This window comes from Clarias gariepinus, chromosome 7, assembly GCF_024256425.1.
Source record: "Clarias gariepinus isolate MV-2021 ecotype Netherlands chromosome 7, CGAR_prim_01v2, whole genome shotgun sequence".
Classification (NCBI taxonomy): domain Eukaryota; kingdom Metazoa; phylum Chordata; class Actinopteri; order Siluriformes; family Clariidae; genus Clarias; species Clarias gariepinus.
Genome location: NC_071106.1, coordinates 26,933,647 through 26,939,947, shown reverse-complemented (window position 1 = coordinate 26,939,947; position 6,301 = coordinate 26,933,647).

Below are 6,301 nucleotides of genomic sequence, written 5' to 3'. Positions count from 1 at the left end.
TATTCCTTCAGTCTTATCACGAGGTGTCTATAAAACCATAAATACATTAAAATATTGTGTATGACAATGTCCCAAAGATAAAACACTCACTTGTACAGACATCCCCTGTCCCGGACCATAAGAACTAACTGTAAAATATTATATCGGCCTGTTCCATACATCTAACGTGAGATTCTGCTAAGTGATTTTAAACTATTTTGAGTAAATTGCAGTTTAAATCACTACTAATCACATTTATTTATTTAGGTCCGTCTCAACATTATAGCAGGTCTGGGAATCATAACTTCAACACTGCAATACTTTCAATGCTGAAGACACAGCTGTATCGTTAATAGGACAGAATGGCAACATCCGGTTATGTGACTTCAACCATTCTATAGATTATAGGAACCATAAGAAATCTTCAGTTAAACATAACCAATAGCAAAAATATAAATACAAAAGAAAAAAAACTTATTCAATTAAAAACTGATTTCTAAAGACTTTAAATAGAAGCTGACTTTACAGCTATCAAATACTTTTTTTTAATGCGACTCTGTGATCTGTCCAAAATCAATCTGTTCTGAGTCTGCTCCACTTACATGCCCTCATTCAGAGCACATTAACTTTTTCTGTTTCTATTACCTTGTTATAATGGCACCTGAAAGTGGTTGTGATATACAGTACTGTATTAGGCAGCAGAAAAACATTTGATTTCTACGAGGACTACGGTTCGGAAGATCCCAGGTTCAAACCTCACAACCACCAAGTTACCCCTGTTGGGCCCTTGAGCAAGGCCCTTAACCCTCAACTGCTCAGATTTATAATGAGATAAAAATGTAAGTCGCTCTGGATAAGAGAGTCTGCCAAATGCCCAAATGTAAATGTAAAAAATGGGCAAGTGTAACAAGTTGAGTGACTTTAACAAAGGCTAAATTGTTATCATATAGATAATGTTGTGCCAATTATGCAAACTCTCTACTTGAGTAAAAGTAGAGATACCCTTTATCAACTCGAGTGAAATATGAAAAGCAAAATGCTTACATTAGCTCACAGAAGCATTTTTTCATAATGAAAAACTTGACATGCAGTGAAAAAAAGACATGCAGTGATGTAAAAGTACAAATCTAAATATTTTTTTGTATTATGTAGTGGAGTTAAAATACAGTAGAAAGGATTTTCTAATAAAATTATTAAAGGAAAATACAGATATGTGAAATATTCACTTAAATACAGTAATAACAGAAAATACACTTATTTGCCTTCCACCTCTGCCAATAGAAGAGCTTCTGTAGATCACACTGCCTCAAAAAGATTATATTGTTTCTGACAGATGTCAGGACACAATACATCACAGTTTGTTCTGTATGAGACTGCATAGCTGCAGTCAGGGTGCCGATGGTGACCCATGTTCACCTCCAAAAGTGCACACAATTTTCATGTGAGAACTGGACCAGAACTGTCAACTGATGATAACTGGACCACAGAAGAATGGGAGAAAATGGTCTGGTCTGGTAAAAAGTGTTTATATAGGAATACATTTATTGTAATTTTACTGGATATAATTTAATTTTGAATGGCATCTCCCTTGTTACATCAGTAGATGCTGTCCAAGCTTGGGGGTGCGGTCCCAACATTGCATTGAGCAATCAACAGATCCTTTTGCTCAGTGGCTGTCCAGCTACACAATTATACAGATTGTTAGGATGCTCTCAATAGTAGATCTCTAGAAATTTATCAGATGTTTCGATAGCAGCTGTGCCTTTTTAGCTTTTTCAGTTTCAGCTTTCTGAGGACACAACATCTTTGTTGGACCTTTTGTACCAGGCGTGAAGTGTTGAAGGTCCCTGTCAGCCGTTTTTCACACAAAGACTCCAAAGAACTTTAGGCTGTCCACTTTTTTAAAGACCTCACCATACATATTCAGTGGGTGATGGTCTCCTTTGTTCTCCTAAAGTCAATGACGATCTCCTTTGTTTTAGAGGTGTTAAGTGTTGTCCAAACACCATTTCACCAGACTTTCTGACTCTTGTCTGTAGGCTTATCTTATCATCTTATAGTCTTATCATGTGACTCACATTTGGTCTCTTAGGAACTGGTCTAATGATGGAAAATGTTGTAACTGCAGCAGGTTGTGTTGAGTGGTTAAAAATGCTGGTAAACACTTCTTTAAGCTGGTTAGCATATGCTTTTAGCACTTGCCCAGGGATCCCATCTAGTCCTGGTGCCTTTCTTGTGTTGACCTTATTTTAACATGTTTCTCACCTGATGGTGAAGTTCTCAGGTACATTCATCATTACTAGATAATGCTACTGTAGCATAGACCACACCATAATTCACTTTAATCGAATCATGTCAATTGTGAACACACCCTTATTGTCCACTGTGTAAGCATATTTCCATTGCAGAAGACTGAAACTCCAAAGATACTCCTGGTGGTTTTCTCGTACTGCAAATATGTCCCAGTCTGTCCGCTCTGTTACAGCAGTCTGGCAGCATCAAGTTGATGTCCTCAGACCACACTTGTACTGTCCTGATGTTTTGTTCTGCAGATCTGTGGTTTATAACTTGGGATCAGAATCAGGAAAACATGATCTGATAGTCTCAAGTGTGCACATGAAATTGTCATTAACATGTTTGGGATTTTTGCATAAACTTGGTCCAGGATGTTCCTTTTTTGTCGTGTTCAAAAGTCCACATTTCCATAAACTTTTGGCCTGACTGATTTGATTTGAGACCTGTCTGCTACAATGATTACAGCATCTTGGTGCTTTATCAGCCGATGCTGTCATGCTAGCTGAGCATTAGCTTGCATGGCAATGTATACAGCTATGAATAATATTAACCTAAATTCCCTCGGATAGAAAATCAGTCTGGATCTTACAATTAGGAATTCCAAATTTGGGCAGCAGCGCTTGACGATCATGTCCGTGGCTGTGCACCATCTGCTGTTTACATAAACACATAATCCTTCTTCTCTGCTCTTCCCAGAATACATAGTCGTGTCTGCAACTGGCTAACATGATAGCAGTGTCTGGTACATTTTAGTTCAGCCAAAGTCGTTATGATGATCAACATGAAGTTCAGTGTGGTTCTTGATCTGAACTCATCCATCTTGTTGAAGAAACCCCGAGTTGACAAGGAACAGGCTTGGTATGTACGGGTTGCTTTGAACATGCAGCTTGTCTCGCATCCAGTGGGCAGCAGATCTTAGAGGATCTCTGAACAGAAAATATGAAATCTGTAAGTTGTGTCTGATAATCATCAGCCATACATAAGAAAATCTATTTTACTGTTAAAAAAAACTAACTAATAGGACTAAGAGGTAAAAACTTCATATCATGTGTGTGTGTCATTGTGGAGAAATTATGTCCCATTCTTCTCTACAGTTCATTGTGGTTTTTATTAAGGTCCCACTACCCACTACAGCATTTCAATGGTGTTGGGTTCTGGACTTCAACTAGACCCTTCCAAAACCTTAATTCTTTTATTTTTCAGCCATTTCGATGTAGATTTGCTGGTGTGCTTCAGATCATTGTCCTGTTGCATGACCCAATTTCAACCACACTTTAGCTAACAGGGAGAGAACCTCACACTTGCCTCTAAAATACTCTGGTATTGGGAGATTTTTTCGAAAATGAAAATGTTATACTTAACTCAATGACTGCCAGGTGGCCAGGTCCTTTGGCTGCAAAACAAGCCCAAATAATCACCCCTCCACTGCTGTGCTTGACAATGATGTTTGGTTTTTGGCAAACATGGCTCTAAGCATTAAAGGGGTCATACGATCCTACATGCACTTTTTCAAAATGTTTGGACTGAAATGTGTGTTAAGAGAGTGTGTACACAACCACTCTACAATGATAAAGAGCTGCCCAGTGATTTTCTTTTCATTTATTAAAATAACATTCTCAAATGCCTGTCGATGTGACGCCACACCGACAGAGGCCGCTCCTACTATAGTTGATTGACACTGGTGTTTTAGCAAAGACCCGCCCCGAGTGAGAAGAAGCTGTCGGCCATTGTTTTTCGCCGCTGGAGCAAAATGTCGCCTAAGCGAGTGTGGTGTACAGTTGTTGGGTGTAATAGCGAACACAGCAGTCGTCATTCACTACCGACATCTGAGCCGCTGAGGACGCAGTGGCTGAATTTTGTTTTTGAAGCTAACGTCCCCGCCGATCTACCTAAATGCGTTCATGTTTGCGCTAATCATTTTTCACCAGACTGCTTTATAAACGCGGGTCAATATAAAGCAGGTTTCGCTAGGAAGGATCTGTACTAACGAAGCGTGTTACTGCTTCATCTTCACCAGGCTCGGTGAGTGTAATTCCTTTTTCTATGAATCTTTGCAGATCACCTTTTCTAATAATTACAATGAATGCGGAGTGTAAGTTAACTTATACTCTCATAGAACATGGTTATGTAGTCTTCTCTATGTACATCCGTCTCTATATAATTTCTAATCGCACGTTATAATAAACAATGCATTAAGGTGATTGTCTAATTGCAAACTGTGTACGTAGTCGGAAAACTATATTATGCTTACCTTTGTAACGTTAGATGGTTTATAACGGTGTCTGTCAATGATTAAGAAGTCATGTAAACACATCACTAAACACATCGCGTCCGTATCTCTCTCAGTACGATACTTACCCTGTGTTAGCTTCTCCGCTTTTTTTTTTTGTTGTTGCTCGCGGCAGCGTAACAGCCCGGTAATTCATGCAGTGATGAGAGACAAATCGAGTCGATCATGTCCATTCTTTTAATTTCTGCGTTGTCAGGCGATATTACAAACTTCCGGGTGGGTTCCGTACTTAAATCAAACCAAAAACTACTTAAGAAAACAGGCTCAGGATCTATATTCCAGCTTATCTCACATTTTCGCGTTTCCGCACTTTGGACTGCATTACCCACAAAGCATTGCCCGCACTGATTGGTGGGTAATGCAGTCCAAAGCATTACCGTACTTGTTTAGTTTTCTTTTAATTCTGCTTTCATTGACTTTAACATGTAACATGCTCTGTAAAGCCTGTAGGGTCTGACATGTAGCTCTTGCATTTTTTTTTCTTTGAGCATTTTCTGCTCTGACCTAAATGTGCTGGGACTTCCACTACTGAAAAGATTGGCAACTGTATTGGATGCTTTCCACTTGAATAATTTTTCTCACTGTAGAATGTTGAACTCCAAGTTGCTTGGAAATGGATTAATACCCTTTGCAGATTGATGTACATTACAGCAACAATTGTTTTCCTAAGACCATTTATTATGTCTTTTCTTCTTGCCTTTTTGTTAACATGAACCTGAATGTGCCAGACAAGGAAACTGCCAAAACTTTATATGCTATAATCTACACCGCCTTTTATCATCTAAACAAGAGCTGATGATTAGCAGCACCTGTATGCCACTTACCCTTTTAAATCCTGTGGAAGCAGTAAAGGTGTACTTAGTATTGCAGGCATGTTTAATTTTTAGTTTTTTTTGTGAGAAAAATAATTATATGATGAAAAATGTTATATGTTGTTACTCATCTAAGGTTGTGGTTGCCAAATACTAAAACCTACTATGATCAGATGATCTTTATTATATTTCTACACTCTGCACATAGTAGAAGTTATCTTGAGAAAATATTTGGTATAATGTTTGTTTGCAAAAAAAAGGGGGGTGTAAATGTACGTACATTGGAGCTGATTTTCTGTGTTTGTTTATTTTCTAGATTTTCCAGTGTTGAAATAAAAGGCTCAGCATGTTCAAATATGGCAAATGAATGAACAAATAAATATGTGCTTTTGGAAACATTAGTAAGCATTACCATCGTCCATCACTGCTGAGAGATTAAACAAATGCATCAAAACAACTGATAACAATCGCTAACAATAGTTAGTCACTTCAGATGCTTCCATGACTGAATCCAGCAAAGCCAATGACCTAGAGATTCAACTAATGGCATTCCAGGGGAAAAACAGAGCTTGATCATTGCTGTGTTGCCAAACGACAACTGGAGGAGCTGGTTCTCCCGTATAACGTATAACTAGATCAAGCTGACGATAATATTAAAACAAATATTACTGTAACATACCTGGTCAATGTGTTAGGTCGAAGGATTAATAAGCCAAGGGTAGAAACTATTCATTGTTTTTTACTTGATTATTGCCAAAGAATTCTGCTGTTTTTTTTTAAATAGCTGGCTACTATGGGAGGTTTTTTGAAACCACAAAACTATGGAGCACGGTTTTGAAACCAGTAGCTTTTGATGTGTTTATGAATCCTGCATTCTCCAGCATTCTTCATTGCACATTTATATGTATTTGTGTGTTTGTGTGTG